The sequence below is a fragment of the Hyla sarda genome, unplaced genomic scaffold, assembly GCF_029499605.1.
Source record: "Hyla sarda isolate aHylSar1 unplaced genomic scaffold, aHylSar1.hap1 scaffold_752, whole genome shotgun sequence".
Taxonomy (NCBI): Eukaryota; Metazoa; Chordata; class Amphibia; order Anura; family Hylidae; genus Hyla; species Hyla sarda.
In genome coordinates, this window is record NW_026610776.1 from 47,851 (window position 1) to 67,113 (window position 19,263).

A 19,263-nucleotide genomic window follows, 5' to 3' on the forward strand; every position below is an offset into this window, starting at 1 on the left:
AATTAAGGAGGCCATTTAGTCAGCAGCAGCAGAAGTCCTGTGCCTGGACGCTCCAACAGCGGCCAGACACAAGCAGAAGCAGCAGAAGCAGCAGCAGCAGCACCACCTTTTGTTTTTTGGCTGCAGCAGCAAGGCCCACAGGGCTGGGCTAGCTGGCTAGCCAGCAAGCAGGTAGCAATGAAAGTAGGAATCTTTCTTTTTAACCCTGTAAGGGGGTGGTGCACTGTACCCCGAAGATACTGCCATATCGGGTCAATGCATAGGGCGACGGAAGCAAGCTTCGAAATCGGCCCCCGTTCTCAAAAATCCATTTAATATATGGTCCCCAGATAGGGGACGTATCAGATATTAAACTGATAAGAACAGATACTACACTTGATCTTAGCCAAAAGGCCGAGAAGCGATAACCGTGAAAGGGGCGGGCCCAACAAGGTCCCCTTCATGGGCACTATCACTGCTTGCTGTCAGGGAGGCTGCCAGACAATTTTCCATGCACACTCTGGGCTGGGGGGCAGTCAACCACCAGTACACACAGCAGAACCTAAACCCATACCATTATTGCTAAGCAGCAAGACAGGGGCCCATTGCACTCCCACGGGGCCTTTTTAAATGCAATCCATAACCCGGATTTGCCAGGAACCCTTCTTACTCCTCCTACTTGCATGTGACACTGGGCTTAGGATCTGCATAGGAAACACACACACAAGCACACACCTACCTTTGTTGCCTGCAGATGCCTCCTTGGCTGTCCCCAAACGGTATCAAACCAACACCCACGGGAAGCTGTAAGCATAGAGGACATGCCTGCACCCCATTGGACTTACCTGTGTGGGTTAAATCCGGGTTATTTGACAACCTATGGCGGTGATGGTTCTGCTCAGGCAGAGCAGTGCTGATGCTCCTCATAAAGCTGTCGCTGCTGTGAAGGTTCTAGGTGACATCACAAATCCCTATGGTTACATACACAACAAAGCTGGGTTGTTGTTGTTTACACTCTGCAAGGCCTGTGGAAGTGAGTGACATCATAGCACTGTAGTTCTGAGGGTTCTAGATGGATGCAACAATCTCCTGTTGCTTCTATGAAGGCCATAATAGACGACATCACCAAACAGCTCCATAGTCACATACACAGCAAAGGAGAGATGTTGTTTACACCTAGTGATGTCAGTGGTATTGAGTGACATCACAGCACAGTGCTAAGGCTCCTGGGCCTGGACACAGCAGCGGCTGCAATATCTCAACGGAGAATACGTTTATATATATGTGTGTGTGTGCGCGTATATATATATATATATATATATATATATATATATATATATATATATTTCTCCGCCGAAATCACTTTTAAACCCATTTCCACCTTTTTTTCCCTTCTCTTCCTCTTACTTTTTTTTCACGTTTTTTTACGTTTTTCTCCTTTTCGCCTCTTTTCTGGGCGTATTATTCTTCTTTTTCTTCTTTTTTTTCGTCTAATGCATACCCCATCAGTGCAGCAATGCTTATTCAATACCGCCAGCAGATGGAGACACTGGGGGATAATTTTCTAAGGATTTATACTGATTTTTCCTGTCTGAATTTGTCGCACAGAAAGTTGCAGGCCAAATATGTGTGACATTTCTGCGACTTTAGCTTCTAGAGCATTTTTACAACATTATACATAGGTGCTGAATACATAAAAAGCGACTGTTCAGCGACAGACAAGTCGCATCGGCTGAAAGTAGGCCAGAATGTCAGTCCATGTTGGAGCAGGTTTAGATACAGTCTAAAGTATAGATCTCAAAGTCTGTGCACAGAATTTAGCAAGGGCCTCGCACCTTCTGATGCATCAGGTAGGTGCACAATAGCATAGCCTAACCCTCTGTACTTTGGTCTATATTGATGCGGGACATAGACAGCCAGCTGATGACCAATCCATTAGTGCAATGGATGGCTGGAAGCATTTGTCTTTGCCTTTGCAATACCACAGAAGCAATGCATGGTCAATGTACAGCAATGACACACCTGTGTGAACAGCCAGGAGACCCCCCCCCCCCCCCCCCCCCCATGTTATGTTACATAGTTACATAGTTAGTACGGTCGAAAAAAGACATATGTCCATCAAGTTCAACCAGGGAATTAAGGGGTAGGGGTGTGGCGCGATATTGGGGAAGGGATGAGATTTTATATTTCTTCATAAGCATTAATCTTATTTTGTCAATTAGGAACATTCAGCACCCACCCGCTATCAAGGCAGCTGCCTATCATGTCATGCCCTACCTGCACAGGTGTGCTGGCTACTCAAATGATCCAATTAAGGAGGCCATTTAGTCAGCAGCAGCAGAAGTCCTGTGCCTGGACGCTCCAACAGCGGCCAGACACAAGCAGAAGCAGCAGAAGCAGCAGCAGCAGCACCACCTTTTGTTTTTTGGCTGCAGCAGCAAGGCCCACAGGGCTGGCTAGCTGGCTAGCCAGCAAGCAGGTAGCAATGAAAGTAGGAATCTTTCTTTTTAACCCTGTAAGGGGGTGGTGCACTGTACCCGAAGATACTGCCATATCGGGTCAATGCATAGGGCGACGGAAGCAAGCTTCGAAATCGGCCCCCGTTCTCAAAAATCCATTTAATATATGGTCCCCAGATAGGGGACGTATCAGATATTAAACTGATAAGAACAGATACTACACTTGATCTTAGCCAAAAGGCCGAGAAGCGATAACCGTGAAAGGGGCGGGCCCAACAAGGTCCCCTTCATGGGCACTATCACTGCTTGCTGTCAGGGAGGCTGCCAGACAATTTTCCATGCACACTCTGGGCTGGGGGGCAGTCGACCACCAGTACACACAGCAGAACCTAAACCCATACCATTATTGCTAAGCAGCAAGACAGGGGCCCATTGCACTCCCACGGGGCCTTTTTAAATGCAATCCATAACCCGGATTTGCCAGGAACCCTTCTTACTCCTCCTACTTGCATGTGACACTGGGCTTAGGATCTGCATAGGAAACACACACACAAGCACACACCTACCTTTGTTGCCTGCAGATGCCTCCTTGGCTGTCCCCAAACGGTATCAAACCAACACCCACGGGAAGCTGTAAGCATAGAGGACATGCCTGCACCCCATTGGACTTACCTGTGTGGGTTAAATCCGGGTTATTTGACAACCTATGGCGGTGATGGTTCTGCTCAGGCAGAGCAGTGCTGATGCTCCTCATAAAGCTGTCGCTGCTGTGAAGGTTCTAGGTGACATCACAAATCCCTATGGTTACATACACAACAAAGCTGGGTTGTTGTTGTTTACACTCTGCAAGGCCTGTGGAAGTGAGTGACATCATAGCACTGTAGTTCTGAGGGTTCTAGATGGATGCAACAATCTCCTGTTGCTTCTATGAAGGCCATAATAGACGACATCACCAAACAGCTCCATAGTCACATACACAGCAAAGGAGAGATGTTGTTTACACCTAGTGATGTCAGTGGTATTGAGTGACATCACAGCACAGTGCTAAGGCTCCTGGGCCTGGACACAGCAGCGGCTGCAATATCTCAACGGAGAATACGTTTATATATATGTGTGTGTGTGCGCGTATATATATATATATATATATATATATATATATATATATATATATTTCTCCGCCGAAATCACTTTTAAACCCATTTCCACCTTTTTTTCCCTTCTCTTCCTCTTACTTTTTTTTCACGTTTTTTTACGTTTTTCTCCTTTTCGCCTCTTTTCTGGGCGTATTATTCTTCTTTTTCTTCTTTTTTTTCGTCTAATGCATACCCCATCAGTGCAGCAATGCTTATTCAATACCGCCAGCAGATGGAGACACTGGGGGATAATTTTCTAAGGATTTATACTGATTTTTCCTGTCTGAATTTGTCGCACAGAAAGTTGCAGGCCAAATATGTGTGACATTTCTGCGACTTTAGCTTCTAGAGCATTTTTACAACATTATACATAGGTGCTGAATACATAAAAAGCGACTGTTCAGCGACAGACAAGTCGCATCGGCTGAAAGTAGGCCAGAATGTCAGTCCATGTTGGAGCAGGTTTAGATACAGTCTAAAGTATAGATCTCAAAGTCTGTGCACAGAATTTAGCAAGGGCCTCGCACCTTCTGATGCATCAGGTAGGTGCACAATAGCATAGCCTAACCCTCTGTACTTTGGTCTATATTGATGCGGGACATAGACAGCCAGCTGATGACCAATCCATTAGTGCAATGGATGGCTGGAAGCATTTGTCTTTGCCTTTGCAATACCACAGAAGCAATGCATGGTCAATGTACAGCAATGACACACCTGTGTGAACAGCCAGGAGACCCCCCCCCCCCCCCCCCCCCATGTTATGTTACATAGTTACATAGTTAGTACGGTCGAAAAAAGACATATGTCCATCAAGTTCAACCAGGGAATTAAGGGGTAGGGGTGTGGCGCGATATTGGGGAAGGGATGAGATTTTATATTTCTTCATAAGCATTAATCTTATTTTGTCAATTAGGAACATTCAGCACCCACCCGCTATCAAGGCAGCTGCCTATCATGTCATGCCCTACCTGCACAGGTGTGCTGGCTACTCAAATGATCCAATTAAGGAGGCCATTTAGTCAGCAGCAGCAGAAGTCCTGTGCCTGGACGCTCCAACAGCGGCCAGACACAAGCAGAAGCAGCAGCAGCAGCACCACCTTTTGTTTTTTGGCTGCAGCAGCAAGGCCCACAGGGCTGGCTAGCTGGCTAGCCAGCAAGCAGGTAGCAATGAAAGTAGGAATCTTTCTTTTTAACCCTGTAAGGGGGTGGTGCACTGTACCCGAAGATACTGCCATATCGGGTCAATGCATAGGGCGACGGAAGCAAGCTTCGAAATCGGCCCCCGTTCTCAAAAATCCATTTAATATATGGTCCCCAGATAGGGGACGTATCAGATATTAAACTGATAAGAACAGATACTACACTTGATCTTAGCCAAAAGGCCGAGAAGCGATAACCGTGAAAGGGGCGGGCCCAACAAGGTCCCCTTCATGGGCACTATCACTGCTTGCTGTCAGGGAGGCTGCCAGACAATTTTCCATGCACACTCTGGGCTGGGGGGCAGTCAACCACCAGTACACACAGCAGAACCTAAACCCATACCATTATTGCTAAGCAGCAAGACAGGGGCCCATTGCACTCCCACGGGGCCTTTTTAAATGCAATCCATAACCCGGATTTGCCAGGAACCCTTCTTACTCCTCCTACTTGCATGTGACACTGGGCTTAGGATCTGCATAGGAAACACACACACAAGCACACACCTACCTTTGTTGCCTGCAGATGCCTCCTTGGCTGTCCCCAAACGGTATCAAACCAACACCCACGGGAAGCTGTAAGCATAGAGGACATGCCTGCACCCCATTGGACTTACCTGTGTGGGTTAAATCCGGGTTATTTGACAACCTATGGCGGTGATGGTTCTGCTCAGGCAGAGCAGTGCTGATGCTCCTCATAAAGCTGTCGCTGCTGTGAAGGTTCTAGCTGACATCACAAATCCCTATGGTTACATACACAACAAAGCTGGGTTGTTGTTGTTTACACTCTGCAAGGCCTGTGGAAGTGAGTGACATCATAGCACTGTAGTTCTGAGGGTTCTAGATGGATGCAACAATCTCCTGTTGCTTCTATGAAGGCCATAATAGACGACATCACCAAACAGCTCCATAGTCACATACACAGCAAAGGAGAGATGTTGTTTACACCTAGTGATGTCAGTGGTATTGAGTGACATCACAGCACAGTGCTAAGGCTCCTGGGCCTGGACACAGCAGCGGCTGCAATATCTCAACGGAGAATACGTTTATATATATGTGTGTGTGTGCGCGTATATATATATATATATATATATATATATATATATATATATATATATTCTCCGCCGAAATCACTTTTAAACCCATTTCCACCTTTTTTTCCCTTCTCTTCCTCTTACTTTTTTTTCACGTTTTTTTACGTTTTTCTCCTTTTCGCCTCTTTTCTGGGCGTATTATTCTTCTTTTTCTTCTTTTTTTTCGTCTAATGCATACCCCATCAGTGCAGCAATGCTTATTCAATACCGCCAGCAGATGGAGACACTGGGGGATAATTTTCTAAGGATTTATACTGATTTTTCCTGTCTGAATTTGTCGCACAGAAAGTTGCAGGCCAAATATGTGTGACATTTCTGCGACTTTAGCTTCTAGAGCATTTTTACAACATTATACATAGGTGCTGAATACATAAAAAGCGACTGTTCAGCGACAGACAAGTCGCATCGGCTGAAAGTAGGCCAGAATGTCAGTCCATGTTGGAGCAGGTTTAGATACAGTCTAAAGTATAGATCTCAAAGTCTGTGCACAGAATTTAGCAAGGGCCTCGCACCTTCTGATGCATCAGGTAGGTGCACAATAGCATAGCCTAACCCTCTGTACTTTGGTCTATATTGATGCGGGACATAGACAGCCAGCTGATGACCAATCCATTAGTGCAATGGATGGCTGGAAGCATTTGTCTTTGCCTTTGCAATACCACAGAAGCAATGCATGGTCAATGTACAGCAATGACACACCTGTGTGAACAGCCAGGAGACCCCCCCCCCCCCCATGTTATGTTACATAGTTACATAGTTAGTACGGTCCAAAAAGACATATGTCCATCAAGTTCAACCAGGGAATTAAGGGGTAGGGGTGTGGCGCGATATTGGGGAAGGGATGAGATTTTATATTTCTTCATAAGCATTAATCTTATTTTGTCAATTAGGAACATTCAGCACCCACCCGCTATCAAGGCAGCTGCCTATCATGTCATGCCCTACCTGCACAGGTGTGCTGGCTACTCAAATGATCCAATTAAGGAGGCCATTTAGTCAGCAGCAGCAGAAGTCCTGTGCCTGGACGCTCCAACAGCGGCCAGACACAAGCAGAAGCAGCAGAAGCAGCAGCAGCAGCACCACCTTTTGTTTTTTGGCTGCAGCAGCAAGGCCCACAGGGCTGGCTAGCTGGCTAGCCAGCAAGCAGGTAGCAATGAAAGTAGGAATCTTTCTTTTTAACCCTGTAAGGGGGTGGTGCACTGTACCCGAAGATACTGCCATATCGGGTCAATGCATAGGGCGACGGAAGCAAGCTTCGAAATCGGCCCCCGTTCTCAAAAATCCATTTAATATATGGTCCCCAGATAGGGGACGTATCAGATATTAAACTGATAAGAACAGATACTACACTTGATCTTAGCCAAAAGGCCGAGAAGCGATAACCGTGAAAGGGGCGGGCCCAACAAGGTCCCCTTCATGGGCACTATCACTGCTTGCTGTCAGGGAGGCTGCCAGACAATTTTCCATGCACACTCTGGGCTGGGGGGCAGTCAACCACCAGTACACACAGCAGAACCTAAACCCATACCATTATTGCTAAGCAGCAAGACAGGGGCCCATTGCACTCCCACGGGGCCTTTTTAAATGCAATCCATAACCCGGATTTGCCAGGAACCCTTCTTACTCCTCCTACTTGCATGTGACACTGGGCTTAGGATCTGCATAGGAAACACACACACAAGCACACACCTACCTTTGTTGCCTGCAGATGCCTCCTTGGCTGTCCCCAAACGGTATCAAACCAACACCCACGGGAAGCTGTAAGCATAGAGGACATGCCTGCACCCCATTGGACTTACCTGTGTGGGTTAAATCCGGGTTATTTGACAACCTATGGCGGTGATGGTTCTGCTCAGGCAGAGCAGTGCTGATGCTCCTCATAAAGCTGTCGCTGCTGTGAAGGTTCTAGGTGACATCACAAATCCCTATGGTTACATACACAACAAAGCTGGGTTGTTGTTGTTTACACTCTGCAAGGCCTGTGGAAGTGAGTGACATCATAGCACTGTAGTTCTGAGGGTTCTAGATGGATGCAACAATCTCCTGTTGCTTCTATGAAGGCCATAATAGACGACATCACCAAACAGCTCCATAGTCACATACACAGCAAAGGAGAGATGTTGTTTACACCTAGTGATGTCAGTGGTATTGAGTGACATCACAGCACAGTGCTAAGGCTCCTGGGCCTGGACACAGCAGCGGCTGCAATATCTCAACGGAGAATACGTTTATATATATGTGTGTGTGTGCGCGTATATATATATATATATATATATATATATATATATATATTTCTCTGCCGAAATCACTTTTAAACCCATTTCCACCTTTTTTTCCCTTCTCTTCCTCTTACTTTTTTTTCACGTTTTTTTACGTTTTTCTCCTTTTCGCCTCTTTTCTGGGCGTATTATTCTTCTTTTTCTTCTTTTTTTTCGTCTAATGCATACCCCATCAGTGCAGCAATGCTTATTCAATACCGCCAGCAGATGGAGACACTGGGGGATAATTTTCTAAGGATTTATACTGATTTTTCCTGTCTGAATTTGTCGCACAGAAAGTTGCAGGCCAAATATGTGTGACATTTCTGCGACTTTAGCTTCTAGAGCATTTTTACAACATTATACATAGGTGCTGAATACATAAAAAGCGACTGTTCAGCGACAGACAAGTCGCATCGGCTGAAAGTAGGCCAGAATGTCAGTCCATGTTGGAGCAGGTTTAGATACAGTCTAAAGTATAGATCTCAAAGTCTGTGCACAGAATTTAGCAAGGGCCTCGCACCTTCTGATGCATCAGGTAGGTGCACAATAGCATAGCCTAACCCTCTGTACTTTGGTCTATATTGATGCGGGACATAGACAGCCAGCTGATGACCAATCCATTAGTGCAATGGATGGCTGGAAGCATTTGTCTTTGCCTTTGCAATACCACAGAAGCAATGCATGGTCAATGTACAGCAATGACACACCTGTGTGAACAGCCAGGAGACCCCCCCCCCCCCCATGTTATGTTACATAGTTACATAGTTAGTACGGTCGAAAAAAGACATATGTCCATCAAGTTCAACCAGGGAATTAAGGGGTAGGGGTGTGGCGCGATATTGGGGAAGGGATGAGATTTTATATTTCTTCATAAGCATTAATCTTATTTTGTCAATTAGGAACATTCAGCACCCACCCGCTATCAAGGCAGCTGCCTATCATGTCATGCCCTACCTGCACAGGTGTGCTGGCTACTCAAATGATCCAATTAAGGAGGCCATTTAGTCAGCAGCAGCAGAAGTCCTGTGCCTGGACGCTCCAACAGCGGCCAGACACAAGCAGAAGCAGCAGAAGCAGCAGCAGCAGCACCACCTTTTGTTTTTTGGCTGCAGCAGCAAGGCCCACAGGGCTGGCTAGCTGGCTAGCCAGCAAGCAGGTAGCAATGAAAGTAGGAATCTTTCTTTTTAACCCTGTAAGGGGGTGGTGCACTGTACCCGAAGATACTGCCATATCGGGTCAATGCATAGGGCGACGGAAGCAAGCTTCGAAATCGGCCCCCGTTTTCAAAAATCCATTTAATATATGGTCCCCAGATAGGGGACGTATCAGATATTAAACTGATAAGAACAGATACTACACTTGATCTTAGCCAAAAGGCCGAGAAGCGATAACCGTGAAAGGGGCGGGCCCAACAAGGTCCCCTTCATGGGCACTATCACTGCTTGCTGTCAGGGAGGCTGCCAGACAATTTTCCATGCACACTCTGGGCTGGGGGGCAGTCAACCACCAGTACACACAGCAGAACCTAAACCCATACCATTATTGCTAAGCAGCAAGACAGGGGCCCATTGCACTCCCACGGGGCCTTTTTAAATGCAATCCATAACCCGGATTTGCCAGGAACCCTTCTTACTCCTCCTACTTGCATGTGACACTGGGCTTAGGATCTGCATAGGAAACACACACACAAGCACACACCTACCTTTGTTGCCTGCAGATGCCTCCTTGGCTGTCCCCAAACGGTATCAAACCAACACCCACGGGAAGCTGTAAGCATAGAGGACATGCCTGCACCCCATTGGACTTACCTGTGTGGGTTAAATCCGGGTTATTTGACAACCTATGGCGGTGATGGTTCTGCTCAGGCAGAGCAGTGCTGATGCTCCTCATAAAGCTGTCGCTGCTGTGAAGGTTCTAGGTGACATCACAAATCCCTATGGTTACATACACAACAAAGCTGGGTTGTTGTTGTTTACACTCTGCAAGGCCTGTGGAAGTGAGTGACATCATAGCACTGTAGTTCTGAGGGTTCTAGATGGATGCAACAATCTCCTGTTGCTTCTATGAAGGCCATAATAGACGACATCACCAAACAGCTCCATAGTCACATACACAGCAAAGGAGAGATGTTGTTTACACCTAGTGATGTCAGTGGTATTGAGTGACATCACAGCACAGTGCTAAGGCTCCTGGGCCTGGACACAGCAGCGGCTGCAATATCTCAACGGAGAATACGTTTATATATATGTGTGTGTGTGCGCGTATATATATATATATATATATATATATATATATATATATATATATATATTCTCCACCGAAATCACTTTTAAACCCATTTCCACCTTTTTTTCCCTTCTCTTCCTCTTACTTTTTTTTCACGTTTTTTTACGTTTTTCTCCTTTTCGCCTCTTTTCTGGGCGTATTATTCTTCTTCTTTTTCTTCTTTTTTTTCGTCTAATGCATACCCCATCAGTGCAGCAATGCTTATTCAATACCGCCAGCAGATGGAGACACTGGGGGATAATTTTCTAAGGATTTATACTGATTTTTCCTGTCTGAATTTGTCGCACAGAAAGTTGCAGGCCAAATATGTGTGACATTTCTGCGACTTTAGCTTCTAGAGCATTTTTACAACATTATACATAGGTGCTGAATACATAAAAAGCGACTGTTCAGCGACAGACAAGTCGCATCGGCTGAAAGTAGGCCAGAATGTCAGTCCATGTTGGAGCAGGTTTAGATACAGTCTAAAGTATAGATCTCAAAGTCTGTGCACAGAATTTAGCAAGGGCCTCGCACCTTCTGATGCATCAGGTAGGTGCACAATAGCATAGCCTAACCCTCTGTACTTTGGTCTATATTGATGCGGGACATAGACAGCCAGCTGATGACCAATCCATTAGTGCAATGGATGGCTGGAAGCATTTGTCTTTGCCTTTGCAATACCACAGAAGCAATGCATGGTCAATGTACAGCAATGACACACCTGTGTGAACAGCCAGGAGACCCCCCCCCCCCCCCCCCCCATGTTATGTTACATAGTTACATAGTTAGTACGGTCGAAAAAAGACATATGTCCATCAAGTTCAACCAGGGAATTAAGGGGTAGGGGTGTGGCGCGATATTGGGGAAGGGATGAGATTTTATATTTCTTCATAAGCATTAATCTTATTTTGTCAATTAGGAACATTCAGCACCCACCCGCTATCAAGGCAGCTGCCTATCATGTCATGCCCTACCTGCACAGGTGTGCTGGCTACTCAAATGATCCAATTAAGGAGGCCATTTAGTCAGCAGCAGCAGAAGTCCTGTGCCTGGACGCTCCAACAGCGGCCAGACACAAGCAGAAGCAGCAGAAGCAGCAGCAGCAGCACCACCTTTTGTTTTTTGGCTGCAGCAGCAAGGCCCACAGGGCTGGCTAGCTGGCTAGCCAGCAAGCAGGTAGCAATGAAAGTAGGAATCTTTCTTTTTAACCCTGTAAGGGGGTGGTGCACTGTACCCGAAGATACTGCCATATCGGGTCAATGCATAGGGTGACGGAAGCAAGCTTCGAAATCGGCCCCCGTTCTCAAAAATCCATTTAATATATGGTCCCCAGATAGGGGACGTATCAGATATTAAACTGATAAGAACAGATACTACACTTGATCTTAGCCAAAAGGCCGAGAAGCGATAACCGTGAAAGGGGCGGGCCCAACAAGGTCCCCTTCATGGGCACTATCACTGCTTGCTGTCAGGGAGGCTGCCAGACAATTTTCCATGCACACTCTGGGCTGGGGGGCAGTCAACCACCAGTACACACAGCAGAACCTAAACCCATACCATTATTGCTAAGCAGCAAGACAGGGGCCCATTGCACTCCCACGGGGCCTTTTTAAATGCAATCCATAACCCGGATTTGCCAGGAACCCTTCTTACTCCTCCTACTTGCATGTGACACTGGGCTTAGGATCTGCATAGGAAACACACACACAAGCACACACCTACCTTTGTTGCCTGCAGATGCCTCCTTGGCTGTCCCCAAACGGTATCAAACCAACACCCACGGGAAGCTGTAAGCATAGAGGACATGCCTGCACCCCATTGGACTTACCTGTGTGGGTTAAATCCGGGTTATTTGACAACCTATGGCGGTGATGGTTCTGCTCAGGCAGAGCAGTGCTGATGCTCCTCATAAAGCTGTCGCTGCTGTGAAGGTTCTAGGTGACATCACAAATCCCTATGGTTACATACACAACAAAGCTGGGTTGTTGTTGTTTACACTCTGCAAGGCCTGTGGAAGTGAGTGACATCATAGCACTGTAGTTCTGAGGGTTCTAGATGGATGCAACAATCTCCTGTTGCTTCTATGAAGGCCATAATAGACGACATCACCAAACAGCTCCATAGTCACATACACAGCAAAGGAGAGATGTTGTTTACACCTAGTGATGTCAGTGGTATTGAGTGACATCACAGCACAGTGCTAAGGCTCCTGGGCCTGGACACAGCAGCGGCTGCAATATCTCAACGGAGAATACGTTTATATATATGTGTGTGTGTGCGCGTATATATATATATATATATATATATATATATATATATATATATATATATTCTCCGCCGAAATCACTTTTAAACCCATTTCCACCTTTTTTTCCCTTCTCTTCCTCTTACTTTTTTTTCACGTTTTTTTACGTTTTTCTCCTTTTCGCCTCTTTTCTGGGCGTATTATTCTTCTTTTTCTTCTTTTTTTTCGTCTAATGCATACCCCATCAGTGCAGCAATGCTTATTCAATACCGCCAGCAGATGGAGACACTGGGGGATAATTTTCTAAGGATTTATACTGATTTTTCCTGTCTGAATTTGTCGCACAGAAAGTTGCAGGCCAAATATGTGTGACATTTCTGCGACTTTAGCTTCTAGAGCATTTTTACAACATTATACATAGGTGCTGAATACATAAAAAGCGACTGTTCAGCGACAGACAAGTCGCATCGGCTGAAAGTAGGCCAGAATGTCAGTCCATGTTGGAGCAGGTTTAGATACAGTCTAAAGTATAGATCTCAAAGTCTGTGCACAGAATTTAGCAAGGGCCTCGCACCTTCTGATGCATCAGGTAGGTGCACAATAGCATAGCCTAACCCTCTGTACTTTGGTCTATATTGATGCGGGACATAGACAGCCAGCTGATGACCAATCCATTAGTGCAATGGATGGCTGGAAGCATTTGTCTTTGCCTTTGCAATACCACAGAAGCAATGCATGGTCAATGTACAGCAATGACACACCTGTGTGAACAGCCAGGAGACCCCCCCCCCCCCCCCCCCATGTTATGTTACATAGTTACATAGTTAGTACGGTCGAAAAAAGACATATGTCCATCAAGTTCAACCAGGGAATTAAGGGGTAGGGGTGTGGCGCGATATTGGGGAAGGGATGAGATTTTATATTTCTTCATAAGCATTAATCTTATTTTGTCAATTAGGAACATTCAGCACCCACCCGCTATCAAGGCAGCTGCCTATCATGTCATGCCCTACCTGCACAGGTGTGCTGGCTACTCAAATGATCCAATTAAGGAGGCCATTTAGTCAGCAGCAGCAGAAGTCCTGTGCCTGGACGCTCCAACAGCGGCCAGACACAAGCAGAAGCAGCAGAAGCAGCAGCAGCAGCACCACCTTTTGTTTTTTGGCTGCAGCAGCAAGGCCCACAGGGCTGGCTAGCTGGCTAGCCAGCAAGCAGGTAGCAATGAAAGTAGGAATCTTTCTTTTTAACCCTGTAAGGGGGTGGTGCACTGTACCCGAAGATACTGCCATATCGGGTCAATGCATAGGGCGACGGAAGCAAGCTTCGAAATCGGCCCCCGTTCTCAAAAATCCATTTAATATATGGTCCCCAGATAGGGGACGTATCAGATATTAAACTGATAAGAACAGATTTTTTTTTTTTTTTTTTTATCTAAAGCCGAGGAACGTGCTTTCGATTCACCCAAAGTGCAAGAAAAAGTGCAAACGTGTTACACTAAAAAAACGTGCACAAAGGATGCGGTCTATCGCAAGCCCTTCTCCGATAGGAGAGAGGCCCCCCAACAAACCTTACCCTTCGCCTCCGGACCAAAAGGTACCTGCGAGGTTCCAGGTTCGATGTCCCTTTTCGCCGAAGCTACTAGGGGACCACAAATGCTCCCGGCATCCCCCTTGGCGTTAGCCAAGGTATCTGCCCGCAGAGCCGATTACGGTAGGTACCCTGCCAAAGCAGGAGTACCCGGGGTGTTTGCAGGGAGGTGCGGAACCTAATGGCCACACACACCTCCCCTAGACCGCCAGGAGGGACACCCAGAAGGGCTACCGCATCCTGACCAATCCTGTGAACACACAACACGCAAAAAGTGACACAGTGAGACAAAAAAGAAATAAATAAGTGAATGTGTGCAGATATACTGCCCGGACATCCGGCCGGATCTATAAAAATTTCTCTGATCCTAGCCAGAAGGCCGGGAATCAAGAGGTGAGTGCCACAAGGTGAAGAGATTATGGTGCCCGTGCTTCAACTCAGTGAGTCTATTCTCCCAGTGAGTTTCGGCACCTCGGGGTCACCACTCCCCGAGGCACAAAAGTACCTCGGCTCTAGACCCTCTCAGCCTCATGGCGAGACCCGGAGGGAACAGGTCACATCGGGGCAGCCGTCGAGCTGATTCCTCAGAACCAGCCCCGGAAAGCCCTGGTACACCTGCATCCTCCATGCAGCACCCATCCCCACCAGCATGAAAACTGATAAGAACAGATACTACACTTGATCTTAGCCAAAAGGCCGAGAAGCGATAACCGTGAAAGGGGCGGGCCCAACAAGGTCCCCTTCATGGGCACTATCACTGCTTGCTGTCAGGGAGGCTGCCAGACAATTTTCCATGCACACTCTGGGCTGGGGGGCAGTCAACCACCAGTACACACAGCAGAACCTAAACCCATACCATTATTGCTAAGCAGCAAGACAGGGGCCCATTGCACTCCCACGGGGCCTTTTTAAATGCAATCCATAACCCGGATTTGCCAGGAACCCTTCTTACTCCTCCTACTTGCATGTGACACTGGGCTTAGGATCTGCATAGGAAACACACACACAAGCACACACCTACCTTTGTTGCCTGCAGATGCCTCCTTGGCTGTCCCCAAACGGTATCAAACCAACACCCACGGGAAGCTGTAAGCATAGAGGACATGCCTGCACCCCATTGGACTTACCTGTGTGGGTTAAATCCGGGTTATTTGACAACCTATGGCGGTGATGGTTCTGCTCAGGCAGAGCAGTGCTGATGCTCCTCATAAAGCTGTCGCTGCTGTGAAGGTTCTAGGTGACATCACAAATCCCTATGGTTACATACACAACAAAGCTGGGTTGTTGTTGTTTACACTCTGCAAGGCCTGTGGAAGTGAGTGACATCATAGCACTGTAGTTCTGAGGGTTCTAGATGGATGCAACAATCTCCTGTTGCTTCTATGAAGGCCATAATAGACGACATCACCAAACAGCTCCATAGTCACATACACAGCAAAGGAGAGATGTTGTTTACACCTAGTGATGTCAGTGGTATTGAGTGACATCACAGCACAGTGCTAAGGCTCCTGGGCCTGGACACAGCAGCGGCTGCAATATCTCAACGGAGAATACGTTTATATATATGTGTGTGTGTGCGCGTATATATATATATATATATATATATATATATATATATATATATATATATATTTCTCCGCCGAAATCACTTTTAAACCCATTTCCACCTTTTTTTCCCTTCTCTTCCTCTTACTTTTTTTTCACGTTTTTTTACGTTTTTCTCCTTTTCGCCTCTTTTCTGGGCGTATTATTCTTCTTTTTCTTCTTTTTTTTCGTCTAATGCATACCCCATCAGTGCAGCAATGCTTATTCAATACCGCCAGCAGATGGAGACACTGGGGGATAATTTTCTAAGGATTTATACTGATTTTTCCTGTCTGAATTTGTCGCACAGAAAGTTGCAGGCCAAATATGTGTGACATTTCTGCGACTTTAGCTTCTAGAGCATTTTTACAACATTATACATAGGTGCTGAATACATAAAAAGCGACTGTTCAGCGACAGACAAGTCGCATCGGCTGAAAGTAGGCCAGAATGTCAGTCCATGTTGGAGCAGGTTTAGATACAGTCTAAAGCATAGATCTCAAAGTCTGTGCACAGAATTTAGCAAGGGCCTCGCACCTTCTGATGCATCAGGTAGGTGCACAATAACATAGCCTAACCCTCTGTACTTTGGTCTATATTGATGCGGGACATAGACAGCCAGCTGATGACCAATCCATTAGTAGACATGTGCAATTCGGTTCGGCACGAATGTCTAAATTAACGAATTTTACCGTTTTCGTGCATTCGGACCGATCCGAATGCACGAAAACATATTTTGAACATTCCCGAATAGCCACGATAATACGAATAGCAAAGTAACGAATACATTCGTTATTGCTGTAAATAACGAATGCATTCGTTATCTGTAAACGAACGTGAAGAATTCATTCTGATAACAAATATAATAAAAAGGATATAGATAGTTTGATTTTTCGGATACATTCGGTATTCGGATACATTCGGTAAATCTTTTTATTCTTTTTTTGGACTTTAGCGATCCTAAAAAATTATGGAGATACCTTTTTTATAAAAATTTCGTAGGGTATCATAAAAAAATCATAATAAAAAAGATACAGTGGTGATGGAAAAAATTGTATCTAATGAAATGTATCATTTTTATTATGAAATGTTTATTCATTTTTAAACAGGGATCAATTTATGTGAGCGGGTAAAGCACTAAAAATGTAGCCGACAATATAGAAATTGTAGATACAGAAAATGTAGTGTGTGCGTGTTTTTCACTTTTTTTTAAAACATTTTTTAGGTAGTACTACTACTCCCAGCATGGAACACACTCTTCCATGATGGGAGTAGTAGTTACCTGTACTAATTGACAGATTGCAAGGGTCCATTGCGATCCTCTTGTATAATGTATAGATGCGCCGGCTGCTCTTCTATGGTCCCCTGCACTCACGTATATATACACATATTCATATTTCCCGCAGAGCTGTGATTGGCCAGATGGTTCCAGCCAATCACAGCTCTCTTTGAGAAATAGGAATATGTGTATATATACGGCCGTGCAGGGGACCATAGGAGAGCGGCTGCCGCATTCATACATTATACTGGAGGATCGCAGCGGGTGTCAGGAGTGATACCCGCAGTGATCTTCCCTTTACTACAAGTACTAATACTCCCAACATGGAGCACACTCTGCTCCATGCTGGGAACTGTAGTACCTGTATTAATAGACAGATCGCAGCGGGTGTCAGAAGTTACACTCGCTGCCATATGTCTATTAATGCAGGTACTACAGCTCCCAGCATGGAGCAGAGTGTGCACCATGTTGGGAGTATTAGTACCTGCAGTAAGGGACAGATCCCAGGGATGTCACTCCTCCTGACACCCGCTGCGATCGTCCTTATGTGAATGTCGGGATCAGCTGTTCTCAGGGCTACAGAGCCAGGAGAACAGCTGACGCTGAGCCGTAGGTATACATCGTATATCTACTGCCCAGCAAGAACTTACAGTGAGCTTGCAATGTGTATACAGTATACACATTGCTGGCTCACTTAACCCCTTGCTGAGCTGTGCGCTATGCGCAAGCCCAGCAAGGGAAGAGTTAACTTACACTGCTGGACAGTGTAGGTTAACCCTTTGGGCGGTATACACTATATACAGCTATCTATAGATAGCTGTATACAGTGTATACAGAAGACGAAGTCCAGCTTACTTCCCTCGAGTCCCGGGCGGGGTTCGTGTAGCTCCGCCCCCCCAATGACGTCATTAGGGGGCGGAGCTACAGAAGGGAACAAGGCTAATTAATCTGAAGCTCTGTTCACATTGTACGTTATGTATAATGTGAGCAGACCCTTCTGGCAGTGTCTACCCAGACAGGGAGACTCCAGCTGTTGCTAAACTACATCTCCCAGCATGCCCAGACAGCCAAAGGCTGTCTGGGCATGCTGGGAGTTATAGTTTTGCACCAATTGGTGGCTCCCTGTTTGGGTACACATTGCATCATGGGTGCTCTCCCCAGCGGACAGCGCCAAAAATGTCATAACCAATTTTTTGTGTTTTTTTCTTCTCGTTTCAGATCCGTGTATGCAGAGGATTACTGCGGATTCGATGGATTACGGCGGATTATTTATTTTTTCCTTTAATAAAATGGTTAACGAGGGCTGTGGGGGAGTGTTTTTTTAAATAAAATAATTTTTCCAATGTGTTGTGTTTTTTTTATTTTATTGAATTTTCAAGGTTAGTAGTGGACGCTGTCTTATTGACGGAATCCATTACTAGGCCAGGGCTTAGTGCTAGCCCCAAAAACAGCTAGCGCTAACCCCCAATTATTACCCCGGTACCCACCGCCACAGGGGTGCCGGGAAGAGCCGGTACCAACAGGCCCGGAGCGTCAAAATGGCGCTCCTGGGCCTAGGCGGTAACAGGCTGGCGTTATTTAGGCTGGGGAGGGCCAGTAACAATGGTCCTCGCCCACCCTGGTAACGTCAGGCTGTTGCTGTTTGGTTGGTATCTGGCTGAGAATGAAAATACGGGGAACCCTATGCGTTTTTTTTTTTTAATTTTCTTATTTAAATTAAAAAAAAAAACGCATAGGGTTCCCCGTATTTTCATTCTCAGCACAATACCAACCAAACAGCAACAGCCTGACGTTACCAGGGTGGGCGAGGACCATTGTTACTGGCCCTCCCCAGCCTAAATAACGCCAGCCTGTTACCGCCTAGGTCCAGGAGCGCCATTTTTGACGCTCCGGGCCTGTTGGTACCGGCTCTTCCCGGCACCCCTGTGGCGGTGGGTACCGGGGTAATAATTGGGGGTTAGCGCTAGCTGTTTTTGGGGCTAGCACTAAGCCCTGGCCTAGTAATGGATTCCGTCAATAAGACAGCTTCCGCTACTAACCCTGAAAATTCAATAAAAATTAAAAAAAAACACAACACATTGGAAAAATTATTTTATTTAAAAAAACACTCCCCCACAGCCCTCGTTAACCATTTTATTAAAGGGAAAAAAAATAATCCGCCGTAATCCATCGAATCCG

At 46.1% G+C, this 19,263-nt stretch overlaps 7 non-coding genes and 1 pseudogene across 7 annotated transcripts; all 8 read right to left on the minus strand.

The window, feature by feature from the left end:
- Positions 1 to 213: 213 nt before the first annotated feature.
- On the minus strand, positions 214 to 405 carry LOC130345536 (U2 spliceosomal RNA). Its single transcript, XR_008884247.1, has one exon. It is a non-coding gene; the product is annotated as a U2 spliceosomal RNA (small nuclear RNA).
- A 2,095-nt stretch (positions 406 to 2,500) lies between these two features.
- On the minus strand, positions 2,501 to 2,691 carry LOC130345508 (U2 spliceosomal RNA). The gene has a single exon (XR_008884220.1). It is a non-coding gene; the product is annotated as a U2 spliceosomal RNA (small nuclear RNA).
- Positions 2,692 to 4,774: 2,083 nt separating this feature from the next.
- LOC130345509 (U2 spliceosomal RNA) lies at positions 4,775 to 4,965 on the minus strand. Its single transcript, XR_008884221.1, has one exon. It is a non-coding gene; the product is annotated as a U2 spliceosomal RNA (small nuclear RNA).
- Positions 4,966 to 7,050: 2,085 nt separating this feature from the next.
- Positions 7,051 to 7,241, minus strand: LOC130345510 (U2 spliceosomal RNA). The gene has a single exon (XR_008884222.1). It is a non-coding gene; the product is annotated as a U2 spliceosomal RNA (small nuclear RNA).
- A 2,079-nt stretch (positions 7,242 to 9,320) lies between these two features.
- On the minus strand, positions 9,321 to 9,511 carry LOC130345485 (U2 spliceosomal RNA). Its single transcript, XR_008884201.1, has one exon. It is a non-coding gene; the product is annotated as a U2 spliceosomal RNA (small nuclear RNA).
- Positions 9,512 to 11,608: 2,097 nt separating this feature from the next.
- LOC130345535 (U2 spliceosomal RNA) lies at positions 11,609 to 11,799 on the minus strand. The gene has a single exon (XR_008884246.1). It is a non-coding gene; the product is annotated as a U2 spliceosomal RNA (small nuclear RNA).
- A 2,093-nt stretch (positions 11,800 to 13,892) lies between these two features.
- On the minus strand, positions 13,893 to 14,077 carry LOC130345546 (U2 spliceosomal RNA). Its single transcript, XR_008884255.1, has one exon. It is a non-coding gene; the product is annotated as a U2 spliceosomal RNA (small nuclear RNA).
- A 693-nt stretch (positions 14,078 to 14,770) lies between these two features.
- Positions 14,771 to 14,930, minus strand: LOC130345491 (U2 spliceosomal RNA; annotated as a pseudogene).
- Between the last annotated feature and the right edge of the window lie 4,333 nt (positions 14,931 to 19,263).